Source organism: Cygnus olor, chromosome 1, assembly GCF_009769625.2.
Source record: "Cygnus olor isolate bCygOlo1 chromosome 1, bCygOlo1.pri.v2, whole genome shotgun sequence".
Lineage (NCBI taxonomy): Eukaryota > Metazoa > Chordata > Aves > Anseriformes > Anatidae > Cygnus > Cygnus olor.
The window spans coordinates 67,556,788-67,579,476 of record NC_049169.1 but is presented as its reverse complement, the minus strand read 5'-3'; the positions used below and the strand labels follow the sequence as shown (position 1 = coordinate 67,579,476).

Sequence of the window (22,689 nt, the reverse complement as noted above, 5' to 3'; positions counted from 1 at the left end):
TGAAGCTGGGAAAAAGGCAAAAGTAGACAAGGAAACAGTGACAAGTAAATAGTCACTAAAACTGTTTATCACTGAGCTAATAAGCCAAGCCTGGCATTATTGTACAGACAAAACCAAGGAAGATAAAAGAATTCAAAGAGCAGTAAAAATAATAATTAAAAAACAAACAAAAAAAACAACAAAGCAAAACTGTAACACTTCTGAACCTCTGCAGATGGACAATTTCTAGAAATCTGACTCAGATTTAGGAAACTGTATTAATGTAAGTAACGTGAGATATGACTTGTAGCTCTGTTGCCCCTCTATCAGGGCTTCCGTCTTTCTTGTAAAATCACCACCTCTCCCTGATATCTCCTTCATGGTTTGGGGGGGGACTTATTGGTCTATTTAGGATGACTCTTCTACTGTGGGATTGTAGAGCAGTTTTGAAATGCTGTTGTTAAGTATAATCTCTTAACAAGTGTCTGACATTTTTAAATACCCAAGTCTTAAGGAGGACTTAGGTACAAACCACTATAACAATAATAATTAACAAGTATTTGATGGCTTCAAGTTCTTTTAGCTGTGCAATGTCAGCATGCTGCACATCTTATCTCCGCTTTCTCAAACTGTTCTAGGTTTCATCAAGAGAATGGAATGAAAAAAAAGGAACGAATGGATTACAGCCATTCAGAATGCTATGGAGAAATGGTTTAAAAAAATAATAGTAATGGCTGGAAAAAACAACAACAACAAAAACCTTCCAGGCTATTGCTATTTTCACAAAACAGCTGTGGTCCAGATCTGTTCAGGTAGCCAGTTCTCCTCACTTTTAGGAGTATGTCTGTGCTTTCTTAGGATGAGGCAATGCCAAATTAATTGAATTGTTTTCTTTTGTGAAGCAAATCTGGCTAGGCCATGCTTACTCGGATTAAATACAAGCAAAAATAAAGCTCACATTGGTTCAGGAAGTTTATTTTGTGGTTCTTTGGAAGAGAACATTCTGTCCCCTCTTTGCAAAACCAATACAAACAGTGTCTTGGCAAAGACACTATTCTTTGTAGATACCTTACTTTAAATTATCTCTTGGTTATTTTGCAAGATTAAATGTCACAGTTCCTGTTTCCTGGATGAATTCTGCCTTATATAATTGTGCTTTCACTTTGTAAGTCACATTTACAGATGAATAACATAATTAAATTAAATCCTCTAAACACTATTTGAGATCCGCTGATGAGAAATACTTAAAAATAGAAATGGTGACTATAAATTGTAGGACAGTAAACACTGTTTATAAAATAACACTTTTACAGAAGTGGTTATATCTCATTGTAGAAGTGATCATGTAAATTCATCTTGTGACTTATTACTGGAAAAGAGCTGTGGAAGTATAGAGTAGCAGTAAAACATCTATTGTGAGGGATTTTTCTTTATCAGGTAGTTAAGGAATTGCATGCAAGTTTTGTAGTAAGACGTCCTTTTAACTTTTGTATAACCTTTTTTTTTTTTTTTTTTTACAAGAGTATTACTAAGCTACTTTGGCTTGCAATCTAAAGGAGTATGGAGGAAAATGCATTTCATGTGCTTATATTAGCTATTTCTCACACGTGAGAATTTGGCATGCACTGCTGGAATTGAGTGAGAGCAGGGAAAGAAGTGTGCAGTGCAGCCTTAATCAAACAGTGAGAAATCTCTAGTGCCCTCTTTTGATAATATATTCAGTGGAGCCAATTAGTGGGGATCTTGAGTAATGTTGGTAGGTTATTGAACTGATTCTTCAAGTGGCTGTAACTCCTACTGACTTGAGCTCTTACTAGAAGGGAAATGAAAGATGTCATGTACCTTGTAGGAAGCAGTACTACTTGTAGTAAGCGATATTCCCAGAGAGTGAAAAAAGCAAGCATATATGCTATCTGAACAAATCTCTGCTGTAACAGCTTTGAAGTGAGGTGAAGTTTTACACACACATCTGGATGTAATTTTTGACAAAGAGCTATATTTAAAAACAAACAAACAAAACTCATAAACTTTGCATTTCCCTACGTTTAAATCCAAAGAGTATAATGTTTTGATTGTCATGTCAGTCTTATCTCTTTTAGCAAAGCCTTTTTCTTATAATTAAGGGGGCATCAATTTTTCCAATTGATGGCAAGTCCAATCTGAACCACCCACACAATTATTTCACCCTTCCCTCCCCCCATCATCATCTGATATTTTGTTTGCACAGTCATTATTCATTAACTGTGCTCATGTCCAGGGCTGCTAAGAGCAAAATAACATTAGCAAGGTGGAACTTGGAGAATCTCCACTGAAATCTATTTTTTCCTTTTCTGTCTTTTATTGGCTTTCAAATGAGAATCTCAAAACCTGTCACAAATTTTTGAGATAAGGAGCTTTGAAACAATGAATATAGTATTTTTATGGTACTTCCTTTTCTTAGCAGAGTTCTTTAGTTCTTCCAAACTGCTCAGAAGAATTAAATTCTGAGTAAGGAGCTACTGAGATCACAAATAACTATTTGAAAAGAAAAGAGGTGTACTCGTGTGAGTTGGTGTGTCGTGTGTGTATGTGTGTGTATATATATATATATATATATATATATAATGTGTATACTGTCAAGTCTATTCCTCTGTCTCAGAGATTTGTAGATGAGCCTGTTTGGTGTAGAGGTAACCTTTTCCACTTGGCTGTATCCTCAGGAGGCTGTGTCTGTCCCCTTGCCCATATGAAATACAGAGCCCCCCACGTAAAGGTCTCACAGTGATTGCTGCTGAGGCTCTTTTGGTACATATGGTGTTTTTCAAAGCTTGGTCTTGATTCTTCGGAAACCAACGTCGGCCCTCTCACACCAACCAAGGGTATTGGTAGGCACTGAATGTGCTAGTAACAGTACCTGGCTCTTAGGCTTCTCCTCATCACCTGCACTCATATTTTATTTAGAGGGCTATCACCATTATCCGTGATTTGCTAGGGAGAAAATGCTCATAGAGAGGTCGAGGGTCTCGCACAAGGCCAGTGAGCTGGGAAAGGCCAAGGCTAGCACTGGGAAATGATGTATTGATGGAGGGCAGTCCATGCTGCCTCACTGTGTTGTGCCAGTGTGTCGTCATTTCTTCAAATTAGGCTTGAGTTGAAGTATGTTGAGCAGGTTCACCAAATTATGAATTGCCTAGCTTTCCTTGAAACACTGAAATTTTAAATTTTTAACAGAATTAGGTGATTACCGGGTAAACTCTCGCTGTATGTTAGTAAGCAGCTCGATAAAGTTCAATATATAAGATGGTTGAATATGCTATTTTATATGTTAATATGCAACTGTTGGATCAATTCAGATTGACTGAATTGACCTGTTGCCACCTGCCCTGTCACTGGATTGACTTGCTGCAGCTTCTTCCTAATTCTGTGCTCTCTGTTGCTATATCAAATCGATCTGTACATTTTAATTACTTTTAATTGGATTTATCCTAAAATGGAAAACATCACTGCAGAATTGGCCCTGTAAGAGAGGAGGCTATGGGATCTCTCATAGAATTGGAATAATATCATAATGATCTCCCAAAGAGAGTAACTCATAAGAAAATACAACTGCAAATACCACAGGTTTGGTAAAATTTGAAAGACTGCTCAGCCTTTGGGATGGTGCAGCTACAAAGCAAGAAGCAACTTGTATGTACAACTTGTTGGAAGAAAGTGTTGGATGTGACTAAAGAAATGAAGTAGAAAAGGACTAAATATATCTGAAATGTTGAATGCCAGATTCAGTATTGAGGGGTGGCATAAATTTGTGGAGAAAATGAGAGTATCGTAGCTGTCACCTCCAAAAATAAATTAATGAGTAAAAACCTAGTGTTTGCTCTCTTCTCCTTCCTCTGCCTCTTGCCTTGGCTTTCACATTATTCTTCCTTTCCAAAATTCTCAGTTCCTAAGCACCCCAGGGGCTCCTGCCCCACTGGTTTGTGGGGAGTTTTTTGACTTTTTTTTTTCTCCTCAGTCCCAACACATTTTGTGCCATCTCCGTCCCATAGGGTCCAAGGTGGCTGCTGGTGCCTGGTGAAATCCATCCTCAAACTGTGTTTGACAGTAGAATTTAGCGTGGAGGTTGTCTGGGCATCCTGACTGTGAGGTTTCTGTTTGCTGTATAGAAGGTTTGTTTTTGATATTACTGTGTTTAGAAAGTTCCCGTGTTTGAAAGCAGTGGGTGAACTCCAGTGGAGATGTACTTCTCCCTCTCACACAGCAATGGGAAACCACATTTTTAAGAAGTCAGTGCTTAGCAAGTCCAACTGATTGCATAATGCGCAGTGGAATTGCTAAGCTGAACCTGTTTCCCTTCTATTTTTCCAATGATTTGTCCTTTTGGGCAGCTGCCTTCTCAGTGCCTCTGGAGAGACGTCAGCCACTTGCACTGAGTGAGCAGCGGCAGGGGCAGCACCTCCGAGGCTGCAGCGCAAGTCCCAGGCATGCGGCGTTTGCACAAGTGGTCACTGGCGAGTTGGACCTAAGTGCAGCTTCTCTCTCTTTCTGTCTCTTTAATAACTGGCACCTTTTAGCAAATTGTAAGTTTCTGGATGCAATGACTTGCCTTTCTTGCTTGTTTGTTCCCAGGAGGGAACTGATGAGCTGAGAGAAAATGAGACTGAGCCAGACTACCAGCTAATCTTAGGAAATCCTTACTCTTTGTTTGTATGTTTATGGATTATTATTTTCACCTCTCCCTCCACGAAGTGAGTAACGTCCTGATTGAGGCCAGACTTAGAATCTGTAGCAGTTGGTGTGTCATGCTAGGCAGTATCACAGTACCTTTTTAATCAGAGGAGATTTCATACCCTGTGCCTTAGCACTTCATAGCCTGAAAATACAAGCTGTGGGGCTCTGATAACAGAAGTAGTGACTGGCTACTGTCAGCATGAGGGTGATTAAAAATGAGTGTGTGAGCGAGCTTCTTCACTCCCTATCCAGCTGAACAGAAAATGAAACTCTCCAAAGCCTTTTATGTGTGTGGGTTGTTTTTTTTTTTTTCCTATTTAAATCTGTGTGGCTGTGCACAAACTTCATCCCCAGCTTCCTTTTGAGGATGCTTTGTAAAGAAAAGACTCTGCTTGTTTTGACCTTTGAAGTGTGATCCTGTCTTCAGTTCAATACTAGATGTACCCTCTCTGCAAAAGATAATAGCTAGCAATTTCTTTTTGAGGGGAAGGTGGTTTCCAGTCAATTTCTCCCATCTGTGATTTTCTTTTTCTTCATAAAACAATGGCAATCTGCTTCTTCCAGCAGCTGAAATGCTGTGATTCTTTGACAGCAAATGTGTTGAGTGCTGCCTTGCACCTTGTAACACCCTGCTTTATTTAAGACACTGTCGTGCTGGGCTGACTGCTGTCTTCTCAGTAGTGTTGCACCAAGGAATTATTAATCAGATGCAGCCTGGTCTGCAAAACACACGTTCACTATTAAAAACAACGTGTGTGCCCTTAGCTATTGCTAATGACTCAAACATCTCTGAGAAACCTGGGGTGAAGTAGATGCTCTGTACGTGGATAGAGTCCTATTAAAGTATCAGTATGATACAGCTCAGCATCAGATACTAAATCTTCCTATGAGTATCAGATTTGAGGATTGGTGCTTTAAGCAGAAGTTTAAAGTCATCTTCTTGAGAAGATAGGAGTTCCTGGTAAGGATGGGCACAGAGAGGGAAATATACCATGGGCTCTTGTACAAGTCCTTCAGATTTTTACTGTGTTGTTATGAGTGCTCCTTGGAATATTTGGACAAAAACCTGGAGGTTGGTGCCGGACTGAGGTGTACGTGCTAACTTGATTAACTTGAAAATGACTTTGGCCTGAAATCATCAGTGTAATTCTGGCTTTATGCTGGAGGAGGTAAAGACAGAACAAGGAACTCAATTATGTTATTTCAAGGTCCACTAGTTTATTAAACCAGGCTAAAACCAGTATGTTTTAATTAACGGAAAGTTTGGAAAAACAGATTTTGTGCTATCGTAAAGTAGCCATTGTATTTTTGCAAGTTGCAAGATATGTGCCCTTAGGTTCACCTCACTCATTACTGCTATTCCTCCTGCTTCAATGCAAGCATAACAGCTGCTGTCTTGGGAACCACTTAAGGTGTACACAGTTGCTTGATACTGCTCCAGAACTCTGAATGCCAGAGCTTAAATAATACAACAACCTCAGCTGTAACTCTGGCAACCTTTGAGCGAAAAGTTTTTAAAATTGTTGCAATTGATTTTCTGGGTGCATAGAAATATAGGAAGCAAGATAGCAATTGAAGTGATGTGCTTTTATTTAAAACTGCTGTCACTTGGGTAGATGCGTTTTCTTTTCAGCAATAAATAAAAAACTTTTCAGTATTTTCAATTATTAGAAGTATGAGACCATGAATTTTACAGAAGCCTAATCCTTTCAAGTAGATAAAATTATTCTTGTGCAGCTCAGTGGAAGCATGTCTGTGCCTTGGTAAGGAAGGTCTCATGATCATGAGTAGCTGCTGGCTGTCATGTCTGATCCCAGTCTGTTTCTCAAGCCCAAATGCCAGCTTGAATGGGGGAGAGGGCAAAAATCTTTGCTCCCCTATGGCAGGAGTGGGAAAGCATCTCTGTGTGAAGTTATTTCTTTTGAAGACCAAGATCATCAGGAAGGTACGTCGAAAACTCATTGCACAAATAAAGATCGAGTCAGCCAATGCCTGCTTATCACGTCAAGTAGTGATTACACCATGACGTAAATCACTGGGTGCTATGAATAGGTTTGCCTGTGATTGCACTTTAGAAATGTGTGAGAGTTCAAATGTAGTTTCTTCCTTCCCTGAGAGCAGTAGTAATGCCGTGGGCCTAGAGCTTCAACTGCAGCATACGTGGTGAGTGTCCTGCACTTTGGGTTAGGCTGTTTTGCTTTCTGCTTTAAATCCCACTCAGTTGTAATCTTTATTTGTAACCTGAGTTTTCTCAAAACTTTCTCAAAAACTTTTTTTTTATTGATCATGTTTTTGTATTCATAAAGCTTTTTCTTAATTTTATGCATCCTTTTGTGTCAGAGCGGTATTAAATCAAGGTGATTGGCTAATACAAATATTGAAGAATCAGGTAAATGAACCTCCTGCCTCAGTTCACCACAGGTGCTGATTGTTGTTGATGTGCTGAAACACAGTGACAGAAACACCAAACCCCTCATAAGCCTGCAAGTCAGTAACGGTCAGCTATCAATGAATACTTTTGAAATGTTACAAAAATATTAGCTTAAGCAGTTCAAATCAGAACAAATCAACAGTTTTGTTAGCATATGTTTTGCTTGGCTCCATGGAATCGCTGAAGCTAGTTGAGTATTTTTGAATGCTTCATTACAGCAAAATGGAACTTAATTCCTGATGGGAGTGAGATTTAACCTCCTCTTAACTGCTCCAATCACCTTTATTTTGTGTTTTAAAAAATATTCCTAAGAACCATTATGTATGTGGTTATTTTTGTTCTTTTTTTTTTTTTTCCTTTTGATCCTGTGTTTCAAAACACATGTTTATGCTCTGTTTTAGATCCTAAAGGTAGGGAGGGCTTTCTCCCATCAAGACATTCAAGACCTGGCCGTTCGGGGGGGCGGGGGGAGGATTTGCCTTTGGAGAAATAGGGAAATGTGGGTATTACAGGAGCCATCGTCGCATGTGGTGCAGGTGCTGCCTCCCATGTGCCCTGCTGCAGGTGAAGGATTGGTAGCGCAAGTGAGAGACCGGCTGCTTGCAGGGTGTCGACAGCTTGTTGTTACCGACAGTGTTTCATCTCGTGCTTTGTGGCTGAAAAGGTTTAGAAATGCTCATAATCTCTTTCCTGCGGTGACTTGGGGAAAGGTTTTGGTTTGTTCCTTCTAGGCTGAGGGAGAGAAGAGACACTCCACTTTTCATTTCTGCTGAGTTAACAGTTATTTTTACCATCTAGGTCAGACTTTCTTAACCTACCCAGAGCCATTAAGCTCCCGGGGAGGGAAAGTGGATGTGAAGAAAAGGAGCAGCGGGAGGGGGGTTGAGGAGGAAGAAGAAATGGTAGTTAAACAGGTTTGGGTTTTGCTTACAGGTGTGGTGTTTACTTTCCAGCAGCTATTTCTAGTACATAGGGAAGGTGAGGTGTTGGTAGGTATGTGTAAGCATGTGACATTTGCCCAGCCATGTGGCAAGGAGGGGTTCCACATGAGCTGGTTCTTCTCATCCCTCGTAACCATGGCTGTAAAAAAGATGTTTTTGTTTAATGTGTAACCCTGTCCGTTCTCTGCTTTGGGCACGCACGCTGAGCTGATGAAAATTAAATTAGCAATGAGATTCAATTACATCAAAACAAAAGCAAGCAAGCAAGCCCCCCGCGGGGCGCAGGCGGGGAAGCACCCTTCCTCCTCACTCCCTGAGGAAGGCAGCTCTTGGGGCTGGTGCCCGCCCATGTTTTGGGAGGTTGCTGTGGCAATGAGCAGCCTTCATGGAGGGCCTGAGGGCAAGTGTGCATGGCTGACTTACTTCTCATGTGTGAAACAAGCTGCCTGTCACACGGCACCAGAGCATGTGTTCAGGCAGCGGTCCTCCTGCTCCCCAGGATGAGTCAAGAAACAAAGCTGTTGTTGTAGAGCTAGTCGTTGACACGATCTTCACCCAACGCTCATATACAGTGCATTGCATTACTTCTATTACTAGCAGGGGCTGGGCGATGGCAGGGAGGTGTGTGTGGACGGGGGAGTTGCAGGCCAGCTGATACGCCCCACTTGCGCAAGCTGGTGACACTGATCTTCATTACCTGGGCATGAGTAAGGCTAGCAGGGATGGGAATACACTAACAAGGGTGCTCTGCGGAAGGAAAGAGGGAAATGTTATTTATCTGAAAGGTGGTTTTATTTTTTTTCCCCTAGTGTTTCAAAGATTACATTTTCTGTACTGAGAGAGGAAAAGAACTAGGAATTGCCTGCATGTAAGTATTGTTTCTTCTTAACCTCCTTTTGTCAATAACTACTACAACCAAATATGAAATTCACTGCAGTTCAAAATATATGATTATTTTTCATTAATATATGAAAATGTAAGGTAACTGCATTCTGATACAAAAGTGCAAATTAGAATACATGTAGGAGTATTTTACACGAGGTGTGTGTGCTTTAAAATTTCAATGAAGTCTCACTGTTACCAGTATAGTTTGACGGTACAGTTATCTGAAGATGTTATGAATATTACTTGTAGGTAAAGAGATGCTTTCAAGAAGGTCCTGGAAATTTTGATTGATTTCAAGTTCTATAGCATTGCTGCTAGGCTGAGAATAACAAGCATTTTTTCAGCAAAATACATGTCTGCTTCTATGACCTGTATGTTTTCCCACACCAGAAAACCCAGTGGAGCTGGTAGGAATGAATTCCCACCTGAGGCAGCTCTCGGAGAATTTCTTTCCCTGTGCATTGCCTGTGTTCCCAGAGTTGGCAAAGTTGCTCCGTATATAACTTCTAGGAAGTGCCTAGGAAAAACTGAGTCACTAGAGATGATCCGGTGGCCATGACAAACACAGTGAAGTTAAAGTGTCTAATTGTGCTGCATAATTCCTGAATTAAGGAAAAAGAAAATTTAAGAAAAAATTCCTGAATTAAGAAAAGATTCACATTAAGTGTGAATTATTCAGTTCTGTGTCAGCTCCTCATCTCTTAAATAGGAAGAATCATGCTTGGTGGTTTCACTTGTGAGGCTAAATGCTTTGAAGATTGTCATGTATCTTGACTGAAGCAATAGTAGAGAATCACAGAGGAAGATGAAGACTTTGCAGAAGCAGTAACACCTTTTCTAGTACTCAAAGTGAAGCCGAGGAAGGCCGAGCACATGGCCCCGTGCAGACCCGAGAGGACTTCGTGCTGGTTGAGAGCACCTGGGGAGGTGACCTCCTCTCCTTCCCACAGTGTTTTGAAGCTTGTCATCTTCAGGCTTCCACCAGCACAATTTAAACACACTGTCAACTCCTTTCAGTGGCTCGCTTAGTTAAAAACTTCCTTCAGTGAGGAGATATTTAATTATGTCTTCTAATACATTATGCGAGATTCTCACCTGGCATTCTGAGAATCTGAAGAATGCCACTAATAGAGTGGAGCCAGCATTCACAGGAATAAATTAATAGCAGTACCATGTTCATGTTTTCTTACCAACTGACATATTCTCCAAGGCTAATGCTGCACCTCCCCTACTTCTTTGAATTCATTTGTTCCGTTTCAGTTCATTCTTTTGAAATATTTTGTGATGAATGGGTTTGCTTTACAAGCCTGTGATCAGCAGCAGCTGTTCATAAACATGGTTTAAATTGAATCCATCTGTCAGTGGGCTCTTTAAAGTGTGAATTTCACGTTATCAGGAGACCTGGTAACACCAGGGCAGTATCTGGCTGCTGTTTGCCAAAAAAGGGGAAGGCAAAAAAGAAAAAAAACAAAGTGAAGTGTCCTGGCATGGGCTCTGGGATACCCTTGCAGTTTCCTCTGTTGTGCCATGCTGTAGTCTGGGGAGAGGAGAGCTAAGTGGCTGCAAGCAGTATTTTTGTGCTGACGTACGGATAGGTGTTCAGAAGTAGGTTGTATAAACTAATGGGGAGATGAACTGCAGTTAGCTTTCTAGAAACCATATGCAGTGCTGGCTGCCTGTTTTTTTGTCCTGACACTTTGATGAACCTCTATCATCAGCTCTTTCTTATTTGTTTGTAGCATTGGGGTAGATCAGTGTTCTTCAGAGGGATGAACTAAAGAGGAAGAGATGTGGCTTATTCAAATCAACAAAAGGAGTCAATGCTTCCTTTTTGCCCCAGTGCACATGCATCATTTCTTATTTTGTTTGTACCTAGAGGAGGGGGGAGCATGTCTGCTAAGGCTGCTTTGCAAAATGCATTTATGGCAACATTTGAGAACAACAAATGGCCACTCACCGACTGCATTCATTGTTCTCATAACTTAATGTAAGGGCTTTGGTGCTTAATAATGGTCTTAGTAAGTTGCATAGTGGGTATGAAACCCAGCTGATTATTGGACTGCAGCTTTCTGGTCTTATCCGCAGGTAGCTTCTGATGTTTTCCTTCTCTCCAGTTTCTTCCTCACCAAGACTATAGTGGGAGGACTGGGCTTGTGCTGTGGTATGTGCATAGATCTATGGAAAAGCATTTGTTACCAACCAAATTTTACTCACCACAAAATACCAAATGTTTAGCAAAGCATGTAATTTTTAAGATATCATTTCTTTTTAGAAGGGACAGCCTCCTTTGGAGGGCCAAAACAGTACAGCCTCTTCTGCCACTGAAAAATCTCCTATTTCGTAATAGAAGGGTCATATGTTATTTCTAGTCTCAGGGATCTGGCATGGTCTCTAGCCGCAAAGAATACCTTTTATCAGTGGTCAGGTAAATGATGTCCATGGACAGTCCCACACTTATGGGAGGCTTCATGCAGCGGGTTAAGTCCACACGTTTCTTCAGCAGCTCAGGAGGCTCTGGTACAAGCTTCTTGTTCTCTGTTTTACCATTATGGTCTCTGAGCATCACTGGACAACAGCACAGCTGCCTCACTGCTGCATCCTTAGCGTAAGCGCCAAATCAGCACTTTAATTAACACTAAATTCAGTTCTGGCAGAAGTACAGAGAAGGGATAAAACAAAACATTGAAACAAAAAAACACCCAGACTGGCTTTGTAAGCTTGTATTTGTTACTCGATGCTAGCACAGTATCTTTGAAATGAAGTGCCCATTCTTGTGTGGTGAGAGAAGAATGTCATAGTTTTTCTTCAGTATATAGAAAATAGTACTGTGTATACTAGAACCCGTTATTGCTGTGCACCTGATAAATACAGATTTTTTTTTTTAAATAGCAACTCATTAATGTGTTCCACATGGAGATGGTGTGAATTGCACACTGAGTGAAGAGATTGATTGATGTTGGCTTATGTTAAGAAAATACGGCTGGCAGGAGGAGTCAATACATGCTCTTTTTTTTCCCCCTTGAAGTGTATTGTTTTTCTTGCATGTGTTTAATCAGAGAACTTAGCTGGGGAATGCAATTGCTTTAGAACTGACAATACCTTGTTATCTTCCTTTAAAATCCTTAGTAATGTTAAAATATGGTTATTAAGATCTGGTACTCATTTGAATGCCTGCTTCGACTTTGGATTATAAACACGCAGTATCTGTAAATCAGCTGCAGGCAAAGAGCAAGCATTCAGTTTTTGGCATTTGACCTAGTAAAGACTAAAAGTTGTGCACCACTCAGCAAGTGAAAAACCTTTATCTGCAAGCCCTTGGACAAACAGGTGTCCTTCCACACAGCTGTTGAGCAGAAGTAGCTCAGAAAAGCCTTCCTAAGCAAATGGCTGGGGCTGGCTAAGGAGTGCAGCAGTACTCTCATGGAGCGTGCTGGCTTCTGATTTGAGTTTTTCGAACTTCACAAGTTGGGCCTGAACAGAGGGAATTGGCAGGAGAGCAGAGGGGAAAACTCTTTCCCTTCCTGCTTACATATGTGCGGGCAAACATGGAGAGCATTGAAAGGCATTGGCAGGGTATGCCAGGCCTACAGAGTGGGTATTTGGAGAGGGAGCAGAGCTGTCTAAGGAATGAAATGCTCAATATCTTTTCTAGATTGTACTGATATATAGGATGAAGTAGCTTTCTTTTGTTTTTGTTTTAAACAGGTTCTTTTCCTTGGACTTTACAAATATTTCCAAAAGATAAAATACAAAAATCCTAACAACAGTACTTCAGCACAATGATAAATTTTAAGCAGAAATGCTGATCGGTCTGTGTTATCTTTGTGTAGTCTTGTGTTATCTGTGGTTTCTCACTCAGAACTAGATGAATAATGTATTTCTGTTAATACCTGTGACTGACTGAATGTGCAACTTTTATGATGAATTAGTAGCATGAGCCAGTATCATTACTGCTGAATAAAATATTCAGTTTCTTCTGCTTGGTACTGTCCATGAGGAGTTGCGAGTAATGTTCTAGTACCTGGTTTATTTTTTATTAGGTGTGCAGGGCTATTTTGTTCCTGGAAATGTGGATCTGTGAACAGGGTAAGGTACAGTGTGAACTGAAGAGGTTTATAACCTCTGTTAATTGCTGCAATACTTGATGAAGGTTCAAAACTGTAATGGTTGATCCAATAAAGATGTGATAGATAGCAAAATGTTGAAATTGCTAGAAACCCGATTGTCAAGTACTACAGTCTTAGCAGATAAAACAACGAAGGCTTTATTATGGTGCCTCAATTCATATTGTAGCTATTGTAGCAGAATCTGAAATACTCCTTGGTGCCTTCTGGAGGTGGAAATTTCTTCCATTTTATTTATTTTGAAACTCTAGATGAAAGATCAGTTGACATACAGAAAATGTAAAACTCAGAGTGTTTACTATAATTGACTGTTGCCAGTTTCTTTACCTACAGGTTTTCTGTTTAATGCAGCCTAGGCTATAAATGGATTTCCTAGGAGAATTAACTTTTTTTTTTTCTTTGGCAATCCTTTTGGTAAGTGAGTTGAAATGACTTACTGTAAGCCATGCAGCGTTTCTTAGTGTTTTCTACTGAGTTTGGGAAGATTTCTTTAGAGGGAGAAGTTTTTAAAAGCTGCTTTCTGATATTTATTCACAAACAGTTTTTTCTCTGAAAGCTCTGTACAGTGCCCTGTGTAACCGAATAGCATTCAGTCATCTAGTATTAAATACAGGATTACAAGGAGCAATGAGCTAGAGGTTACATTTGTTTGTATTTAATTTTTAATACTTAATTACCAAACATACATCAAACCAATTTCCATTCATCTTTTCAGACACTGCTGTGATGAAGTTGCACAATGTGAGATTTCACTGGACAATATGAAAGGAGAACAGTGTCTTTCAGTTTTGTTTTTTAGTGTGGGATGACAGTTTTGGGTTTGCAGGGCAGTTGTTGCAGATTGCCACTTCACTGAATCAACTGGGTATCGAGCCACAGCTGTATGTGCTTATGATGGTGTATGTGGGTTGTTGCTTTTTTTCTTTTTTTTTTGAGACACAAAGCCCATGTCTGTTTCCTCTGTACCTAACCCGTTTTCTTGTATTGTGTGGGCAGTATGTGTTAAGTAACCAGGCAGCTGCCTGACGAATTACCTGCTGTTCTCTTGTAAGGAGAGGAACCCTTGGAGTGGGACCCGCTTGTCAAGGCTGGCATTGTGCCACTTGCTGCTGCTCTCCTCCTTGCAGTCACTTATTCAGAGACATGTACTAGTCAGAAAGACAGGCATGTAGGGCTGAATCACAGTCCATGATTTCACAGAGTATTTCAGAATAGCCACTTTCCTGCTGGCATAATTTAAATTTCACTCCTCCATTGCACTATGGTTAGGTCAAAGCAAACCTGCAATTCTGGCTTCTATGGCAAATGCTGCCCTGTTTTGAAACTGGGTGTGTGGCGAGGCATCATGTTCATTACCAAGCTCCTAATACCCATCCGATTTAATCCCTGTCGGCGTCCTTTCCACGGCTCAATTGAGAGCCCTTGCTACCATACAGCAGCTGTGCAACGTACAGTGTGTAACACAGTGCTGTGTCTGTGCTTTGTCTTCTGTAGCCAAAAAGCATTTCAGGCAAGGGAGGGCCGATGGCTACTTTCTCTGTAGGCTTAATTGTTGATAAATAGGGATCTGATACAGCTGACATCTTATTGATAGGCTTGAATTGTGTTGAGTAGGATTACGTGCTCCTGAGAGTGCCTCAGGAATCCATGGGCTTTGGCACCTGCCTGTTTGGACGGATGTGCAGCTGGTTACAGCTAATAATTAATAGAGATGAAATGCAGAAAAATACAGCAGATAAGGAAACACAAATTCCTTCCAAGAAAAGGAAGAGTAAAGTTCAGGATGCTGGCAAGGCGTTTGTACACCTGCACAGTTTTATAATGCTGTTCTGTAAGCACCACTCAAAGATTTCAGTTTTTAAACAGGGAGGGTGTCATTCTTTGGTTTTCATGCTGATCCCTCAGCAGGGTTAGGAAGGGACTTTCTGATGTTCTTAGCAAAGGTCACCAGGATCACCTGCTTCATTATGTGGTCAATCACGAAGTATTGACTGCTAGCAGATGCAAAATATTAAAGCAAGTAGATCAAACACTCAAGTTGTTACAGTTGTGTGTCTCAAAAGTGATCTCATTCTGTCTTATTTCTTGTCCCATAGTTTTTCTCATTTAAATAATGCTGTTGAGTTTTCCTTCTCGTGTGTAAGAATTTTTCATATAGTTCTTACTGATATTTTCTTTGTGCTTAAAAAAACAACATTCTCCTACAGGTGTTAAATTGCTTCATCTTATTCATGTTTTGAGAAGAGGCCCAAAGAAATCCAGACCAGAACTCTTTCTACTTAGTTATTATTCTTACTCACATTGTCTTAAAAACAGAACACCTTTCTATCGTGTGACCAGTTAGAAACATAGCATCTTATTTTAAACTAGTTCATTGCTTAATGGATTCTATTATTTGAAAAATTAGAAAGTCATAGGAAGTCATTAGAAAAATCATCAGTCATAAAGATTTTTTCCCCATTACTTTTAAAAAACATGTTTATCTGAAAATGTTTAACTTGTTATTGGTATGGAAAATAAAATTACTCAAGCAGCTGTAAGCCAGTCAACTTCCCCTGTTCCCTCCCTCTGATTTGTTTCTTCTTTCTGCACTTCCGTGTACTCCATCTGTGTGCGTGTGTGGTACGGGGGGGTCACTTTCTCTGTTCTCTCTTCCCTGGGCTCATTTCCACTCTTTGCTGGCAAAGAAACTCTCATTATTGAATCAGAAAAATCAGCCAAACCTTGCAGGCACTGTTTATAATTTATTTTAAATATGGGGTTTTATCCCTTGGGTTATTGCAAGTGGGAGCAGTTCTTGAAATCTATTGCTATTCTGACGCTTCACCTTTGGTTTGAACATCTGCTGTCTACTCTGGGATTTTCCTAAAAATTGCTCAGGTGAGGTCAGTAGTTCACAAGCCTCTTTTAACCAGCCCTTTAGCCTACTGGCTTTGTACCTAGAACCCGGGTGGCCTGGCATAGCTAAGCTTTGGGTACAGGTGTCCTGTCTTCCTGTTACTTCCAGGACATGCACAACCTGCCACTTGGTGCTCCAAATTGCTCCATACGTGGGTGTTACATGCTATGTTTGCTGTTGAAGTAACAGCGTGACTGTGTGCTGTCGATAGAAATTGTGAGATGAACTTTGTGGTGTACATAGGAAGCTTATGCCTCGGTGCTTACAAAAAATCTCTTTAGAAAATCCCTTTGACAAGTTCTATAGGTGTTTAATAGGTGCTGTTGAAATGCTAAGGGATGCCAGCACAATACATGTTAGTGATTTCATGTGCTTGGCTTACATTATCCAGAGGGTTCCTACATGTGTGCACTGGGATTTTTCAAAGCAGTCTGGACAAAGTAATCCTGTACATTGTATTCATTTCACAAGGAATTCTCTTTTCTGGTCTGCTTTGAAAATTTAAATTACCATTTTTTCATGGAGGGAGGAGTTTCTTTATTTTTAGGAGTTGTACTCTTAAAAAAATGGCAATGGGTTTTCCTTTTAAAAGTCCTTATAATTTGTGATATCACAACATAATAAAATTGACCTCGGCCTTAGAGGTTTTGAAAAGACCTCTTTAGTTTACAAGGCAAATATCTAGACAATTAAGTTCTTTACATTGAAATATGCAGTGATTTCATGTTTTGTTAATACTATATTCGTGATTCCTTGAGTTAAACTAACACTGCTACTGTGAGCAGACAAACTTTGATTTTCTTCTCCCCTTTTACAGTGACATTCATCGTTGTAAGATTATAATGCAATGAATTTGCAAGGTAAATGTTTGCTTATTAAGTGAAGGAATTCTTGGTTAACGCCCTTGGAAAACTCAGTGAGGAACTTCACACAATACCTAACTCATAAGAAGACGACACCTCTTTGCTGCTATGCAAAGTTATTTGTCATTTAGGGAAGAAGTCAAGCAGCATCTTGAGTGTCAGTAATACCTGACTGTGTGTTTAAAATATTTTTATTTGAGGTGGAGTTCTGAAAGAATGTATTATTAGCTATGAAAGAATGTGTTATTTGCTGTTTTGGTATCAATTATCATTAGGCAAAGTTTGTTACGAAAAATGACTGTGTCATACACTATTGATAGATATCAGACTGTTAGCCCTTTGACCATTTATAACTTACTGGAAATGAAGTGTCTTGTAAAAGATGACTTTGGGGGAACTTAAAACATTAATATTGGCTGTATTTTGTAGAACTTCAGAATCTGTTTCCTCTCAGATAATGAAAATGTGAGCTGTGAGTATACAACCTCAATCCTAAGGATTTCCTTTATAGGTGTTCAGATTATTTATTTTTTTTTCCCCAAAAGTAATGAAGCACATTGCTTCTAACATCTTTCAGTGTATAATAAAAGTTTGGTGGCAGATTCTACAGCAGATAACTTTTTTTGAGTTTTGTATTGAAGGAGAGAACTTCTGACCTGGATATAGTGTTTTTAGTACTGCTTATATCATTTGTAATCAAGCTGAATTTGTTTTTGAATGATGAACTACTACTTGTTTTGAATGCTGCACTAAAATAAAAGGATGTTTCCATACTGAATTTCATCCCAAATTGTTTTAACCATTGACAGAGGAGCTCTAATGCCAGCCTGTGGTGAGAACAAGCAGGAATGTTCCAGCTTTTTTACAGGCTGGGAAAATGAGACACTGAGATATGAATTAGAGAGGGTCCATAACGAATCCAGTGCTGAGGAGGGAGGAATAAGACATCCTTGTGAAGATATAGCCTTTCTTTTTTTTAATAGCAGTGAGGATAACCTTTCATAGGGATGATGTGTACAAGTGGAACTGGGACATCTCTAAGGTGGAACTGAGTGGTGTTGCCTTTGGTCTAGAAGAAGTCTTGAAGTGATGCCTGCACTTTTGTTCAGCTGTGTCCATGGCCCATCTGACACTTGCTGCTGTTGTGGGAATAACCTTTTTTTCAGCTGGGAGCAAGTTAGGCATCTGTGGTACTGACAGGGAAGTAGGAAGGTGTAGAGTCTTTTCTCTGGGGGATTTTTATCTAGCCTAACAGATCATTCAAATATTTTTGTGTTGGCTTAGTGAAGTCACTGGTTTCAGCTGTAATCTTTATTTAGGATTTAAGTCTGTCAATGGGCACTGAAGATAGCCATGAATTTATGAGGAGGGGAGAGGAGCTCTTTTTAAGAGGGTGTATGGGGCTGTAGGCCATGGGCTTCCTGGAACTGGGGAAGGGGGAGGTAAGAAGATGGGCCCTTTGGGAAGGATCATAGCGTGGGTTTGGTTGGGTGTGCGACCGTGTCCGGGCCCTGTCCCTACAGTGACTCTATGCACAGCTGCTTTCCCTCATTCATTCTTTTATGTGGGTGTTACTGTGCTTGCTGCAGCACACAAATCCTCTGTAAGGAATTGGGAGATACACCACGAGGTCATAGCCAGCTTCATGTCTCCCGGACAGGAGAAAGGAAGTGGGAAAAGGTACCTAAAACACCTTTCTAAAACACCTTTCTTCTCCACAGAACAAGGAGTGCAGGTAGAGTGTGAGGGGCATAGGTGTCCTGTGCTTGATACAGGGTCTGGTCTCTCAACACAAGACCTCCAGGTATTTTTCTCTCTTCCCTTCCTTTCCAGTGGATCTTGATAAATAGTTGTGACCAATCTGGACAGTAGCTTAGTGAGCTGTGTGCTCATTTTCATTTTGCTGTGTCCATGACAGTGACTAAGATGACGTTGAGACCAAGAATTTCTTTGTGGTTTAATTACAGGTCCTGTTGACTTTCCCCTGCTGCTTTTCACCCATCCCTAGGGCAGTACTCAGCCAACACCCTTTGTCACCTGCTATCTGCATTTTTAATGTGAGCTGAGTGAAACAAACAAAACACTTATTTCTCTCATGCTGTCATCTGAAACCTTGCAAAGCCCACAAGGCAAAGAGCTTTGTACCTATCCGGGCTTCCTAAATCTGGTGCTGAGGACCGGATGCTTCTGGCAGCACGGCAGGGGCTGGCGGTGAGTCAGGGCTCAGCTGATTGTTCCAGGCTGGCAGCTCGCCCAGTGCCGGCTCCCAGCTACCTCATTTAGGAATATCAGGGACTTAAAAGTAGGAAGAAAACAGCTGCCCATCCCATAGTGACATGGAAGGGGCTCCTTGTCCCAGAGCAGGAAGTAGATTTCAGTGGATCCAGGTATGTTTGCTCTTAAGGTACTGTTATCATTTTTGTTTCTCCAGTAAGCTTTTTTCTTTTTTCTTTCTCTAACTGGAAATGGTTGAAGTACTTATCAATGCATTCTTGAGCAATACAAAAGGTCTAAGTCCAAACTAACTTATGACACCTTGTTCAGTCTGTATTTTGCGGTACTCCAGTAATAGAAACTCTTTCCAGTATTTATAGAAACACTTTGTACTCTCATTTTGTGCACTGGAGAGACAGGATTATGGCTGCGTCCACCTAGCTGTAGTCATGTCATGTTTGGCCAGGCCATTTTCACCCTGAGAAAGCTGAATATTATAGTGTTTGTTTGTTTTGTTTTTTTTTAAAGTTTTCCTTTTGAACTGGACTTTGAGTGCTATTTCGTGTACTGTACCCTCACTGTTTGCAGTGGAGGAAACACTGGAGTTAATTTGATAAAGCTGCCAACCATTGATTTCTTCTCATGCAACTGAATTGCCAAAGAAGACAGCAAGAACATTGCTACAGGATCAGAGAAAATTGTGCTCAACTTAGGAGAAGCATGTGGTTACATTTGATGACTGGGCAGCTCCTTCTTGTTAACTGTAGGAAGAGGTTTGGGTTCTGAGTCTGCCGTGGTGCTCGGTGGCAGCCATCATACAGCAGTGACTCATGGATGTGAGCGTGGGGCCACACCTGTGCTGTCGCCAGCTCAGGTCCTGCTGTTGGTGAAAACAGCAGCAGCCTGGTCCAGGAGCCAGGCTGGTCCCTCAGAAGGCAGGGGTGCATGGGTGGCAGACGGACAGAGAGATGCTCCCAGGTATGTGCTCAGTTTTTCCTAGGAGGCAGAGGTGGTGAGCAGGATAGAAATCCTTCGCCATCTGGAATCAACCTGCAAGAAATTAATGGAGCCAACTGTGCTGTGTTACTCTTCTACTGTTATGACATTTGCCCTTTAAAAATAATTATGCTAGATTTATTATTTTTTATTTTTTCCAAGTACATTTTGATCATTTTGGCTTCTCAGTTCATTTGTGAGAGCAGTCTTTCTGGTCTTCAGATGTAAGTGTTCTGCTGGATATTATTGTTTGACCATCGGAATTAGTCATCTAATTAAGGAGTGGTTTGACCACATATTCTATGTTTGACTAAATTGCTAAGAAATAACTTTGTGAATACTAATGGTACTAAATGCATACTGCTTGGCCTGCAGTCCAAGTGCTTGCTGAAGCAGCTGCAACGTTTTTGCCTCCAGTGTTCTGCCAGTCCCAGTAATGAATGTTGTGATGCAGTAGAAGTGGCTTTGTGCATGAACTATGTATACTCAAATCCTGCTTCAAATGACAGAAGAGAAAGATGAAAAATCCCTATTTGTTTCACTGTCTGCTTTTCATGATATGTTGTTTTTTCAATAGTTCATATGATATTTTAAAAAAATAATAAATATTGCTTTAGAATGACATGTCTTCTGGAGATTTTACATAGCCATTTAAAGGACATTTTATAAGTTTGAATTGAAAAAATTTCTGGGAAAGTACTATACTTGGTCACTTTCCACTGATATTAGTACTTCTGGTTCTGTTTTACACAATTTGGTATGTTTAATTTTGATGCTTCAGTATTTTATTTTATAATATTTGTGTTGAATAGCTTAAATGACTATGAATATTTTCACATCGATAAATGTATTAATTTGCAAACAACCCTAGTTGATGTGTTTGAGAGGATTTTTTTTGTATGTATTTTTGAGATCCCCTGAATCTATGGAGCAATGTGCAGAGCTAACATACCGAGCTATGTTAAACGATTTCCAGTTCCCCTGTCTCTGAGTACCTTGAATTCAGAGCACTATTTTTGTGAACTTGACCACAACCTCATGAGAGGTGATGAGTACTTCAGATACACCACTGATTGCTGTCCTGCCTTCGGATTTATTCTGTCCCTCAATTTCCTATATGTCCCCTTCACCCAGCATTCCCCTTCTCCTTTCCTGAAAAAGGAAACATCAAATCCTCTATGTTTTTAAAATATCATATAATTTCCTTTAGTGCAAAGGAGGAATACTACTTAGAGTTCAGCAGATTCAACTGAAACAAAGTTACTTTTTCCAGCAATGTTTTTAATTATTTTGCTTTAGAAAGCTAGCTTTGGTTAATTTTACAGTGTGTAATTTTGTGCACTAATAAAGCTTGTTTTTTACTTTGAAAAGTTGTGGACATTTTATTGTAACTGTGCACCTGAACATGTGAAAAAATACAACTTTTTTTCTAGTTTCTTTCTGAATCCTGATTTTTTTCTTCTTGTTACTGTGATGCCTGTTCTGAGATTTATATTGGTGTGTGGCATTGAAGAATACTTGCTTCAAACTCATGAAGCTTGAATTACTTTCAATGAATGATTAAAAAGGATGAAGCAGCAAAAGCTAGATTTAATAATTAATCTTTTATTTTTTAATTGCAAAACACTGAGAAGGAAAGGCTTTGTGTAATAGCAGCTATAAGTCTGGAAGAGAACAGTCTGCTCCTAGAGATGCTTTGAAGTGGGTGTACAGTAGGGTTGCCAGTCTGTATTTTATTTCTTCATTATGGGCATTTTTGTTTCAAAGCAGTTCTGTTTATAAGGATTACAAAAGCACTCTTAGAACCAAAACCCACGAAGTACCAGGATTCACCAGAATAAACGTTTTAGCATCTTAATGTCTTTGCAGTTATCTAGCTTCTGTTACTACTTGTTTTGATAAAAGGGCTGTATTAAGAATTTGTTTACTTAAATACCAAAGTAAATAATCCCCCTGTACTATGCTTTCTGAGTTTAAAAAAAAAAAAAAAAGGGGGGGGGGGGCACACAACATTATAACTTCACAATACAAAATAAATATATAGGTTATTTTACAGTATCCTTCTTGGATTTTGCAGAGATTTATTGGTTTAACAGCCACCTAAAACTGAGTGGTTACAGTGTATTTAAGTGTATTTAAGCTGGTGCTGCCATCCATTTGCTCCTGCTTAGGTTTTTAAAAATTATTCTCTGTCAAAGGTGTCAACAGTTTCACCTCTGCCATCAGCAACTTCTTCCTGTCTGAATTTTTTAGGTGGCTTGCATGCATCTAAGTCCATGTAGTTAATAACTCTCAACATATAAAATACCAAAAATGCGTAGAACTGACTGGTGTTTTAAGCTGCAATTTGATATAAAAACAGAAAACCAATGGTAAGGGAGATGTTTGGCAATTACACTGGTTAACTAATTGAGCTGGGAGACAAGTCCCTTTTGACAGGCCGTGGTCATGTTCTGACTTAGCAGAGCTGATTTTTATTGGAACAGAGGAGGAAAACTATGGGATGTGAAACTGTATACAAGAAAAAATATGGTATTTTTGCAATCCTTGAATTGCAAGCATGGGAATTGTTATCCTTAGGTAATTAGCTGTCCTTTAACTCTTTGATTACCACCATGGGCAACAGTGACCTGGTGTTCCCCTCAGCATT

General features: G+C 39.9%; 1 protein-coding gene across 7 annotated transcripts in view; it reads left to right on the top strand.

The window, feature by feature from the left end:
• The window catches only part of EPS8 (epidermal growth factor receptor pathway substrate 8), a 132,494-nt gene that overhangs the window by 28,354 nt on the left and 81,451 nt on the right, over positions 1 to 22,689 (top strand). For 2 of the 7 annotated variants that reach the window (XM_040563199.1, XM_040563141.1), the window contains exon 2: positions 8,868 to 8,926. The exons of 2 other annotated variants lie outside the window; for them this stretch is intronic. The gene's annotated coding sequence lies outside the window, so the exon portion shown is untranslated. Of the gene's footprint in view, positions 1 to 8,867; positions 8,927 to 18,801; positions 19,217 to 19,571; positions 20,022 to 22,689 lie in introns of those variants that run through there. 3 more of the 7 variants (XM_040563171.1, XM_040563152.1, XM_040563209.1) reach the window with 3 other exon arrangements.